This window comes from Schistocerca piceifrons, chromosome X (genome assembly GCF_021461385.2).
Source record: "Schistocerca piceifrons isolate TAMUIC-IGC-003096 chromosome X, iqSchPice1.1, whole genome shotgun sequence".
Lineage (NCBI taxonomy): Eukaryota > Metazoa > Arthropoda > Insecta > Orthoptera > Acrididae > Schistocerca > Schistocerca piceifrons.
In genome coordinates, this window is record NC_060149.1 from 339,792,978 (window position 1) to 339,806,184 (window position 13,207).

The 13,207-nt window shown below is 43.6% G+C and overlaps 1 protein-coding gene and 2 non-coding genes across 3 annotated transcripts in view; 2 read left to right on the forward strand and 1 right to left on the reverse strand.

The window, feature by feature from the left end:
• LOC124721403 (probable C-mannosyltransferase DPY19L1) overlaps window positions 1-13,207 on the forward strand; it is a 224,236-nt gene that overhangs the window by 168,877 nt on the left and 42,152 nt on the right. The window lies entirely within an intron of this gene.
• On the reverse strand, window positions 5,548-5,622 carry Trnas-cga. The gene has a single exon. It is a non-coding gene; the product is annotated as a tRNA-Ser (tRNA).
• On the forward strand, window positions 5,714-5,788 carry Trnas-cga. The gene has a single exon. It is a non-coding gene; the product is annotated as a tRNA-Ser (tRNA).

Here is a 13,207-nt window from a genome sequence, read left to right on the forward strand (position 1 = left end):
CAGTCTTCCCTCATCACTGTGGAAGACACGAGTTGTCCCTGAGCATGGGTGTTCATCATCAGAGGGGCAATGCAACAAGAAGAAGGAGTGCACTGTTGATGTCAGAGCTTTGGCTTACTGACAGGCTGCCGGCTTGCTTCCCAGGTCTGACGTCAGCATTGCTGGGCACCAGTTATAATTAAAAGCAATAAAGTGTCTTTTCAACTGTTCAACTGTCTGTCTGTCCCTAGCCCCACCGGCCCACCACTCAGCCTCCCCCCCCCCCCCCCCCCACGGCTTCAGCCAGCCAGGCCCTACAATAACAACATATTCTCAATTTCGGAGAGCCAAGTGGTTGTTCATTCTTGAGTGTGTCATGCTTTGTGTTTTTCCTGTTTTATTGGTACATGCAGTGCCTAGTCAGTGAAGCATGATTGGTTGCATGCTAACAACCCTGCCCCTCCCTCCCTTCTCCATCACTGCAGTCTGTCGATTACAAAGTTATTGTATTTGATTGGAATGTTTCTTAAGCTGTTATCTTCTCATTTACAGTTGTACATTTCACATTATTAATCGTGAGCATAGTGGCCAAGTATATGAGCTGTCTGACTTGTAAACAAATAACCCAGCTACCTACACTCAGTTCAAACATAGGAAGGATCATGGACACACATCGAGAGGCAATACAAGAAATAACACATTTATTTAAACAATAATTGCAATAATCCAAAAATAGGTACAATGTATAGCAGATGCTGGATTACACTATTAAGAACAAATTCATATTACACTGGTGTAGTCAGTATAGAGGATGGTGTGGCCTTCACAACTGAATGGTACCTTACAGTCTTCCTGTGAGCTGCCTTCGCAAAAACATTGACAAACAACCCTCAGTGAAAATCGAAGACACACATTTTAAAATAATTACACACATGGTGCTAACAAAAAAAGCCATCAATCACACTTCAGTATTAAAAGGAGATAACAGTTAGTAAGAACAGACTTGCTCGGCGAGTGTTGCCATGGTTAAGTACTTCAATTATTAATTTAATAATGACTCATCATCAGAGAATGACTCTGATGATGAACGCCCATGCCCAGGCATGGCTCGTGTCTTCCACAGTGATGATGGACAACTGCTGAGTATGGGGCACTCAATGGCTAGAAGAGCCCCATCTGCTATAGGAATTTCAAATGTTTAGCTAGCAAAATTTTAAGGAAGTAAATTGCTCTGTGAATATTGCCACAATTTAAAAAAAAAACTTAATTGAACTTAACAATGACCAACAGTATCATATAAATCTCACAGTGGCTAGAAGCACCTTATCTTTAAGAAAATTTAAAAATGTTTAACCAGAAAAAATTATAAGGAATGTTCTTTCACATAAATCGCAAAGGACTAGAGTTACACTATATATATATATATATATATATATATATATATATATATATATATATATATGAGAGTTACATTTCTAATATATATATATATATATATATATATATATATATATATATATATATATTAGAAATGTAACTCTCATCCTTGGCTTACCCAAAACTCTGAATGGAAGCCAATCAAAGCTATTTAGCTTTAATCACTCTAAAGGCACAGTTACCGAATAAGTTGTCATTAACTAAGGATGTGAGCCAATACATGAACAACCTAAAATATTGCACTGAAGGAGCAGATTAATCTGTAGACACGTTTACTAAACAAGTGGATGCCTCCAGCCCTCGAAAGCTAGGAAATCTAAAAATGACAGTTATCTACCACAGTTTCAGTCGAACTAGTGAGACACTGGTTCATATGCAATTTCAATCTCTTTACAAGTGGATACCAAATCACCATTTCATGCATCGAAGTGTTGATCAATTTTCGGCATTAAACTCCATCATCCATGTATCAGAAGCATCCACTCCAGGCAGCTAGTCAATGAAGGGCCTGTCAGCTCCGTCAGTTGCACCAATCGGCCATACAAAAGAACATCAGTATGACTGGGCTGTATTTGCCAACAAACACTACAGTTGTCACGGCTATCTCTTTGTAAGATGTATCGTCGACCACAAATGGTAATTGCCAGTCCATTAAACGGAGACAAGTCGCAGAGCCTCACACTAGCTCGTGCCTCTAACGTAGTCAATAACTGATCCATGCCGCAGGCTTCGTGTATCACCACCTCCTTGTGATTCACCATGGTAGCAACGCCTCAAGCGCAGCCACAGTGTTTGCTAATCAAGAGAAGATTGGCTCAATATATAGTGTGTAAACGGTATAAGGCGCCAAAATTATACAGATAGTACATCTCGGTGTGCTTGACAAAAAAGTCTAATGACATTTTCTTGGATCATGTACTTTATTTTTGTATTATTAAAACCTAATGTTCGTAGGATAGATAGTATACACATTTCTGTTTACGTAGTCAACCGACAGTACACAGCGTACCGAGCTTATTGCCTATAATGACGGGGCGGCCAGAGAAAGGCAACGAGCCGACCAGAGGATTGAAATCATTAGACGTGTACAACGACGTGGTGTGATAATCATGTGGTACCGAAAAAAGGAATGTAAACGATTTTTGGGTTGTCAAGAATGTGCAATTCGCTTTACGTGAATTGAATACAACCAGTCTGTTTCTCAACAAGTCGATAACGAAGGCCGTAGTAGTAATGACAAGCTAATATCAAACACAATGTATTTCCATTAGTACAAATTCAGTCAATCACCAAGTAGATAGTTGTACATTAATTACAATCAACTGTTTCACCTTTTTTACGGAAATGCCATAACGAATACTAAATTCACATTATTTTCCTTCTGTACATCAACATCGTAACGAAAAGAAAACCCATTACTTCGTTTCCTCTTACACCAATACTACAATAAATGTTCGAAATGACCACCATTCGCTTCTACACATGCTTCATTGCGGCGAACCCAGTTTCGTCGCACTCGTTCACACACATGCACATTGGCCTTTATGGTATTGGCAGCATCTAAAATCTTCAGCGTCAATTCGTCCACATTATTTCCTGGCTCAGCATAAACAAGTTCCTTCATATGGCCCCAAAAGCAAAAATCAAGTGGATTTAAATCAGGGCTGCATGCTGGCCATCGACGTGGACCCGAACGCCAGATCCATCGTCCTGGAAATCGACTATCCAAAAACCTGCTTACTCTGTGTCCAATGTGGGGTGGAGCACCATCGTGGAGGAACCACATGTTATGGCGTATGCCTAACGGAATGTCTTCTAACAACGTCGGTAACAATGTTTCCTCTAGAAACGTTCGGTAATAGTTACCAGTCAAACGTGCAGGTAAAACATAGGGCCCAATAATGTAATTATCGAGCATACACGCCCACACATTTACGGAAAATCGTCGCTGAAAATGTGTTGCGACTACGTAGCGAGGATTGTGTACACTCCACGTGTGCATGTTATGGAGCCGGCCGCGGTGGTCTAGCGGTTCTAGGCGCGCAGTCCGGAACCGCGCGACTGCTACGGTCGCAGGTTCGAATCCTGCCTCGGGCATGGATGTGTGTGATGTCCTTAGGTTAGTTAGGTTTAACTAGTTCTAAGTTCTAGGGCACTAATGACCTCAGCAGTTGAGTCCCATAGTGCTCAGAGCCAGAGCCATGTTATGGAAATTAGTTATTCCGTCGCGAGTGAAACACGCTCCATCTGTGACGAGTATTTTGTTGACAAAATCATGCTGCGCACTGTGTAACAAAAATACTCTGAGACTTCACGTCGTGGAGGGAAATCTTGTTCTTCCAATGCTTGTACGCGTTGAATGTGGAAAGGCCGCAGACGCTCCTCTTGCAAAGTGCGATGTACCACAGTGTGCGATATACCCACGTGGCGGGCGATGCTTCTAGTACTCTGAGAAGAATCCTCCTGGGTGCGGTCCAGAATTCTTTCCTCAGCTTCCAATGTACGATCGGCGCGTTGTGGGCCTCTGCCTTCTGCGTGGGGCAGTAAAGAGCCAGTATCTCTCAATCTAAGGAAATTAAATACGTACTCGTCAGTTGTATTCTGTAATGATGTAACAAAAACGGAAAGCATATCAGAACAGAAGATACGTTTCGCATACGGACGAAAATTTACAAAGGTGCAGATAACTACTGCACTTTATTAAGATGTAAATGCATGTTGTTGTTGTTGTGGTCTTCAGTCCTGAGACTGGTTTGATGCAGCTCTCCATGCTACTCTATCCTGTGCAAGCTTTTTCATCTCCCAGTACCTACTGCAACCTACATCCTTCTGAATCTGCTTAGTGTATTCATCTCTTGGTCTCCCCCTACGATTTTTACCCTCCACGCTGCCCTCCAATACTAAATTGGTGATCCCTTGATGCCTCAGAACATGTCCTACCAACCGATCCCTTCTTCTGGTCAAATTGTGCCACAAACTTCTCTTCTCCCCAATCCTATTCAATACTTCCTCATTAGTTATGTGATCTACCCATCTAATCTTCAGCATTCTTCTGTAGCACCACATTTCGAAAGCTTCTATTCTCTTCTTGTCCAAAGTATTTATCGTCCATGTTTCACTTCCATACACGGCTACACTCCATACAAATACTTTCAGAAATGACTTCCTGACACTTAAATCAATACTGGATGTTATCAAATTTCTCTTCTTCAGAAACGCTTTCCTTGCCATTGCCAGCCTACATTTTATATCCTCTCTACTTCGACCATCATCAGTTATTTTGCTCCCCAAATAGCAAAACTCCTTTCCTACTTTAAGTGCCTCATTTTCTAATCTAATCCCCTCAGCATCACCCGACTTAATTCGACTACATTCCATTATCCTTGTTTTGCTTTTGTTGATGTTCATCTTATATCCTCCTTTCAAGACACTGTCCATTCCATTCAACTGCTCTTCCAAGTCCTTTGCTGTCTCTGACAAAGTTTTTATTTCTTCTCCATGAATTTTAATACCTACTCCGAATTTTTCTTTTGTTTCCTTTACTGCTTGCTCAATATACAGATTGAACAACATCGGGGAGAGGCTACAACCCTGTCTTACTCCCTTCCCAACCACTGCTTCCCTTTCATGTCCCTCGACTCTTATAACTGCCATCTGGTTTCTGTACAAATTGTAAATAGCCTTTCGCTCCCTGTATTTTACCCCTGCCACCTTTAGAATTTGAAAGAGAGTATTCCAGTAAATGCATAATAATCGCATACAAGTAGAGAATTACAATGACACAAACCTTTGGTGCAGAGCAGCAATTGTCTTTCGTGCAAGAAGTCGTCGTTGTGGGAAGCGTTCTCGATAAATTCGCACAACTACTCTCGGAACACCTTTTTCCTCGCTATAAATTAAATGCGTATCGCATAGTTCAGCTATAGTAAATCTCCTTTCCATCCTAACAGTTAACGGAATTGCTATAACATCTGCACAGGTACTCGCCTACTGTCGTCGCTCGGTGTATTACAATGACGCAGCCACTCAGGTCGCAGTTGCCTATGTGTTTACGATGTAAGCTCGCGATGTCAATACGCGCAGCGGGCAATAACAGGAACCGATTGAAACCTTCTGGCAGATTAAAACTGTGTGCCGGACCGAGACTCGAACTCGGGACCTTTGCCTTTCGCGGGCAAATGCTCTACCAACTGAGCTACCCAAGCACGACTCACGCCACGTCCTCACAGCTTTACTTCTGCCAGTACCTCGTCTCCTACATGGCAGAAGTAAAGCTGTGAGGACGTGGCGTGAGTCGTGCTTGGGTAGCTCAGTTGGTAGAGCATTTGCCCGCGAAAGGCAAAGGTCCCGAGTTCGAGTCTCGGTCCGGCACACAGTTTTAATCTGCCAGGAAGTTTCATATCAGCGCACACTCCGCTGTAGAGTGAAAATTTCATTACAGGAACCGATTGCTTACGTACGTGCACGGCCAAGTATCGACTTTTCCAAAACCGTTATCCTGAGACGAACTGTTTTTTTCGGGGACAACCGTAGGAAATACGCAAACATGTTACTAGACCTGTTTGTCAAGCATTGCGAGATGTGCCATCTGTATAATTTTGGCGCCTTACACCGTGTACACCCTGTAGATATCACAACTGCTTTGAAGTAATTAGGACTGATGACCACAGATGTTAAGTCCCATAGTGGTCAGAGCCTTATAATTTAATACATAAATATGAAGTGACTTGTAGTGGTACAACACAAATAATTATTTCCTACTGTTTTAACTAAACCATCTTTCAGCTGGTTTTCTTGCCATTATTATTTATTTTCACTTTGAAATACTTTGACTTTGTCCTTGGCTGGTATCAGCCTCTGATACTGACAAATACTGTAGAAAATCATTAATAAAAACAAAAAAGCCCAATCCAGAGACTTGGTGGTATTCCATAGCTGAGTTTCCCGTATGAAGAGAAACTATTCTGTTTTTATGACATAACTTCTTGCTTTCCAGAAATCAGTTGCAGGCACTTCCATGAAAATCATAATGGTTTAATTTCGTAAGGAAAGGGGCACAGTGTATTATCTCATAAGAATTAGTTCCATCTAGAAACAGCTCACAGCTTAACCTACTAAGATCTATGGCACTGAAGGCTTGCTTCAGGAAGTGAGAGACAGGTGTTTCAGTTTATCTGTTGTCATTGAAACTGTTTTGTTCAGTCAATAATAGCTTATTTTTATTGACAAAGTTCAATAACCTCATATATAAGTTCCGTTTGGTTATATAAAACAAACTTGTACAGATACAGAAAATATATTTATTGTACAAAAATCTACAACTGTTAAACTACTTTTCTACATAGCTTCTGAAATTTTGTAGGCACTTGTCATAGCATGGCACAAGTTTTTGTACGCCTTCTTCATAGAAGGTTGCCGACTGTGTATTCAGTCATGTGGTAACATGTTCTTTCAGCTAATCATCATCATCGTTCAAGCGTTGACCACCAAGGACAGAGTTTAGGTGTAAGAAGAGATGAAAGTCGCTAGGAGCGAGGTCCAGGCTGGACGGAGGATGATCAAACGCGTCCCAGTAAAATTCCCGTAAGAGTTGTTTGGTCACATTCGCCGTGTGAGGTCGGGCATTATCGTGGAAAAAAATAACACCTTTTGACAGTAATCCTTGGCGTTTGTTCTGTATTGCGCGGCGCAATTTCTTAATGGCCTCGCAGTAACCATGTACGTTGATTGTTTGGCCTTGTGGAGAGAAATCAATCAGCAAAATACCTTTTATGTCCCAAAAAAACGGTGCACATGACTTTTCGAGGTGTCAAGATTTGCTTGGGCTTAACCTTCGTTGGGGATGAAGTGTGCCTCCATTCCATTGATTGCCGTTTTGTTTCAGGGGTGTCGTATGATACCCAAGTTTCATCCCCCGTGACTGTCCGAGAAAGAAAACCATCGCCTTCTTCATTGTAGTGTGTGAAAAACTGAAGTGCACTGCCTGTCCGTTGTTTTTCGTGTTGTTCAGTAAGATTTTTGGGTACCCAACGTGAGCAAAGTTTTCGACAATTAAGTTTTTCAGTAACATTTTCATGAATTAGTGATCGCGATATTTGCGGAACTTCCAGAGTAAGGGCACTAAGTGTAAACTTACGGTTGTGCTTAATCTTATCTTCATTTGTGTGAACCGTTCATCCGTAACCACAGATGGGAGTCCACTTCGTTCTTCATCGTACACTTGATCACGTCCTTCATTGAACAGTCTGACCCGTCTTCTAACTATTGAATCACTCGTAGCATTTTGTCCGTAAACTTAGCAGATATGCGGATGAAATTCCTTTGGTTTAACTTTCTTTGCATTTAGAAAACGAATCACAGATCTGATTCAACACGCGGCGGCATTTTCAATTACGGCTGACATTATAAAGAAGCACTAAAAAAAGCAAATGTCGGCAGCAGCGATCTGAAAATGGCGTACACGTCTTCTCGTTGAGTCAGAGTAACTGCCGCGCATGCTCGGAACTGCGATCGTAGCGATGCCGCGGATAGAAATAGAAACGGAACGTACTTTGTGGACGACCCTAGTATAAATGTTTCAGTTACACCAACAAAGAAAATTAGATGAGACGAGCATGCAATTTTGTGTATTATGCATTCTATCGTATTCGAGAACTGGTTTTACTGGTAATTGTTTGAAGTTTTTTGAGCATATGCTTGTGCCATAGGAAACATTAATGAGATCCATGTTGCATGAGCTTTATAGAATACCGTCATTTGTTTTACAATTAGCGCCATACAATGTTTTATTTGTTTTTTTTTTTTTTTTTGTTTTGCTGATTATTTACTGGATAGAGAAAAGTGGTACCTTCAGCTAAGTGGATTTGTTATTATTTGCATGAGTTTTAGTCTTAATCACATTTTGAACTGACCGCATGCCCCTCTATATCCACATGCAGTGATGCCTGTTGGCTGAGGATGACACGGCGGCCGGTCTGTACCGTTTGGCCTTCATGGCCTCTTCAGGCAGAGTTTAGTTTAATTTTGTTCTACAGTTGTCTACTGTTAATTAAATATTTTCGCTGTCCATATGGGATCTTTGTAAAGAATGAAGAAAGAACTGTGGATGCTATATGGTCTACTTTGGTTTGCCCATATTATTATCAACAACTACCTAGCTTGATTGCATATTGTTAGCTGGCGTTTACTTCTTTCTTTTGTAACTTCCCCAACGGTATTGCTGCAGATTCTTAAATTTCCTTTCATGTCTCACACTGCCCTCTCCTCTCCACTTCCCTGCCCGTCTCCACTTCCCTTCTCCTCTCCATTCTCTTGCCATTCCATCTCCTTTTCCCTACACTCTCCACTTCCCAGTACTTCTCGACACTATCTCACCTGGCTTGGCTTGTCACAAAAGAGTCATCAAATGATAACACTTAATGCTCAAAAGACAAGAAAAGTGGCCTAATATTGTAGAAAAAAGGATACAGGGAAAAACAAAAGAACTAGTAAAGTTTGTAAATAAGTCTTTTTCAGTACTACAGTGAAATTGTGTCAAAAATCACAAAAGACAGACATTTTGACTGAACCGTAACTCTCTATCCATGATAGTAACAAAGTAGCAGCACAGTTCATAAAATGTTCTGGGCTACTATACCGTTATCAAGCCAATGTTTAGTTCCCATCTGTGGAGGACATTTCCAAGGGGGATCACAGTTTCTTTGAGTGAGTGTCTGATTGATACCCTGACTCGCTACTGGCTGCTGCAAAATTTTGTCTGCATGTGCACCCTTGCAGTGGCACAGCGTAACATGCTTTCAATACTCGAGCAAAATTGATCATTGTCGGTTGCCGTTGTCAGCTGTTGTTATCACCCCTTGGTGGAAAACTAGTACGCGCTTTTAGCACCAGGATCGAAATGTCATTCAATTTCAAGTCATCGTCCTTCCTATTGAAATTTCTGGGGTGTTTAACAATCTCTATGACTTCTGTGTGTAGCCTTTCATTGTAGCGTCTTGTGGCTGCCTGTATTTGGCTCCTATCAAAATGAATGTGGTGGTCTTGTGCCCCCTGCACAGCATGTTCCGCAGCAGCTTATCTGTCAGTTTCTCCCCTTCTGCAGTTGTCCCTGTGCTCATCTATTCGATTTTTGATCGTTCTTTTTGTAGTACCCGTGTACACCTCCCCACAACTTCATGGAATCCTATAAATTCCTGCTTTTAACAGCAGTTTGTGAGCATTCTTGGCCCTTCATTAAGGATACTACTGACCACGTACGAAAAATCTTAACAAAATGGAATATTACGATACTCTAGAAAGCCACCTGAAAGATACAGAATCACCTAAAATTGGCCAAGGATACTCACAAACCGCTGGAAAAAGCGTTGTGGGAAAGGGTATGTGGGTACTACAAAAAGAACAGTCAGATGACGACTAGAAGAGCACAAGAGCGATTTTAGAAAGGGAGAGATTGAGAGATCAGCTGTCATGGAACATGTTTTTAACTAATTAACTAACTCCGTCCGAACAGGGCCTTGGAAGGATACCAACCGGGCGGCGTGCCATGCTCAGCCCACCGGCGTCACTGGATGCAGATATGGAGGGGCATGTGGTCAGCACACCGCTCTCCCGGCCGTGTGTCAGTTTACGATACCGGAGACGCTACTTATCAATCAAGTAGCTCCTCAGTTTGCCTCACAAGGGCTGAGTGCACCCCGCTTGCCAACTGCGCTCGGCAGACCCGATGGTCACCCATCCAAGTGTTAGCCCAGCCCGGTGATCTGACGGGACCCGGTGTTACCACTGCGGCGAGGCCGTTGGCGTGGAACATGTTTTGTAGACAGGAATCCACCATATTCATTTTGATAGGACTCAAGCACTGGTAGCCACAAGCGGATACCATGAAAGGCTATACAGGGAGACAATAGATATTGTTCAACAGCCCAGCAATTTCAGTAGGAAATTTAACGATAGCTGGATCCCCGTGCTGAAGATGATGTGTACTATTCTTCCACTATGGGGTATTGGCAACAATGGACGACAGCAACCAACAACAGGCAATTTCACTCAATTATTCAAAGCATGTGATGTCACGCCACTGTGTGGGAGTAGGAGCAGCAGTGAGTAGTTAGCAAGAAAATTGGGGGAGGGGAGTGTGTCACCCAGGCCATACCACAATTAAAGTTAAATTTTTGTGAAACATTTACCACAGGGACGGCCAAGATTTCGGCTCGCGGGCTACGCCCGGGATCGAGTGCCAAGGCGCTTGGCCTTGCTTCGTATTTCCCCAACGCCAAGCCAGACTGAGCGCGAGGATGGGGAAGAGGGGGAAATTGCGAACGGGCCGTATTTACATGGCATACAGTTGCACTGCATACTATTTGGTTTTATATCATGCGACAACATACACTCCTGGAAATGGAAAAAAGAACACATTGACACCGGTGTGTCAGACCCACCATACTTGCTCCGGACACTGCGAGAGGGCTGTACAAGCAATGATCACACGCACGGCACAGCGGACACACCAGGAACCGCGGTGTTGGCCGTCGAATGGCGCTAGCTGCGCAGCATTTGTGCACCGCCGCCGTCAGTGTCAGCCAGTTTGCCGTGGCATACGGAGCTCCATCGCAGTCTTTAACACTGGTAGCATGCCGCGACAGCGTGGACGTGAACCGTATGTGCAGTTGACGGACTTTGAGCGAGGGCGTATAGTGGACATGCGGGAGGCCGGGTGGACGTACCGCCGAATTGCTCAACACGTGGGGCGTGAGGTCTCCACAGTACATCGATGTTGTCGCCAGTGGTCGGCGGAAGGTGCACGTGCCCGTCGACCTGGGACCGAACCGCAGCGACGCACGGATGCACGCCAAGACCGGAGGATCCTACGCAGTGCCGTAGGGGACCGCACCGCCACTTCCCAGCAAATTAGGGACACTGTTGCTCCTGGGGTATCGGCGAGGACCATTCGCAACCGTCTCCATGAAGCTGGGCTACGGTCCCGCACACCGTTAGGCCGTCTTCCACTCACGCCCCAACATCGTGCAGCCCGCCTCCAGTGGTGTCGCGACAGGCGTGAATGGAGGGACGAATGGAGACGTGTCGTCTTCAGCGATGAGAGTCGCTTCTGCCTTGGTGCCAATGATGGTCGTATGCGTGTTTGGCGCCGTGCAGGTGAGCGCCACAATCAGGACTGCATACGACCGAGGCACACAGGGCCAACACCCGGCATCATGGTGTGGGGATCGATCTCCTACACTGGCCGTACACCACTGGTGATCGTCGAGGGGACACTGAATAGTGCACGGTACATCCAAACCGTCATCGAACCCATCGTTCTACCATTCCTAGACCGGCAAGGGAACTTGCTGTTCCAACAGGACAATGCACGTCCGCATGTATCCCGTGCCACCCAACGTGCTGTAGAAGGTGTAAGTCAACTACCCTGGCCAGCAAGATCTCCGGATCTGTCCCCCATTGAGCATGTTTGGGACTGGATGAAGCGTCGTCTCACGCGGTCTGCACGTCCAGCACGAACGCTGGTCCAACTGAGGCGCCAGGTGGAAATGGCATGGCAAGCCGTTCCACAGGACTACATCCAGCATCTCTACGATCGTCTCCATGGGAGAATAGCAGCCTGCATTGCTGCGAAAGGTGGATATACACTGTACTAGTGCCGACATTGTGCATGCTCTGTTGCCTGTGTCTATGTGCCTGTGGTTCTGTCAGTGTGATCATGTGATGTATCTGACCCCAGGAATGTGTCAATAAAGTTTCCCCTTCCTGGGACAATGAATTCACGGTGTTCTTATTTCAATTTCCAGGAGTGTAGGTTCACAAACAAAACAAATTTTTAATATTAGTTAATTATTTTTATCACACTGAAGACATAATGTACTTTTTATCTGGTACAAACTGTCGTCATACGGACAGACACAGACAATTTCACACAGTTTTTCACTCAAGTTGCCACGTAATCGTGACTTCTTTAGTTTCATAATTGAAAAAAAAAGTCTCACGCAAATATGTCGATCGAAATATTGTAGCACTTTTGCAACCTCATTATGGAGACTTGGAAGCTCTACATGAGGAAAGCAATGCAGACGTTTGAACGTAAAAAGAATTGTCGTTAAAACTGGAATTGCCTTGCAGGTCAGTCAGTTACATCTGCACATGTGTTTTGGCACTTTCAACTGAAACGGCGAACTGTCTCAAAAACAGCTCGGAAACAAATGTAAGATTGGCACTGTGCTCAAAATCTTTGTAAAACTAGCCTTGTAATTCTTTCAAGGTCACAATGAATTCTTCAAACGCCGCGTTTTCTTTAACGCCAGTGAGCTTATGGAACTGGACTGTCTTTTGTCAGAGTGCGTCCCTTCCACAATGCGAATTTCTTTTGAAATGCATCCCCACCAAATCAGAAAGAAGTTACCTTGCTGTGGGCAGTGTGCAGTCAAGTCCACTTAAAATGCGAGTACACTCCATTGCGGATGTTCTAATTTTCGTTCTTGCACTCCTTTGACCTTAATATATTCGTCAATAGTCAGTTTTAAATCTAAAAATCGTTCCAGGTATGCCCCTTGACTTATCCAACATGCTTTGTAGTAATGTATAAGGTATCCATACCCTTTGTTCTGTTCCAGTGAAAACTGTTGCATCTGACAATGGAATAATGCGTGCGACTTCGTTATCTATCTGCACCACCAATTTCTTCCGTGCTACAGGCCGGCAAACTTGGCACTAGTGATTTTTGATATACAGAACAATGAATCCCATCTGTCAGTCGTTGTAACATTTTGCTCTTTCATTGTCA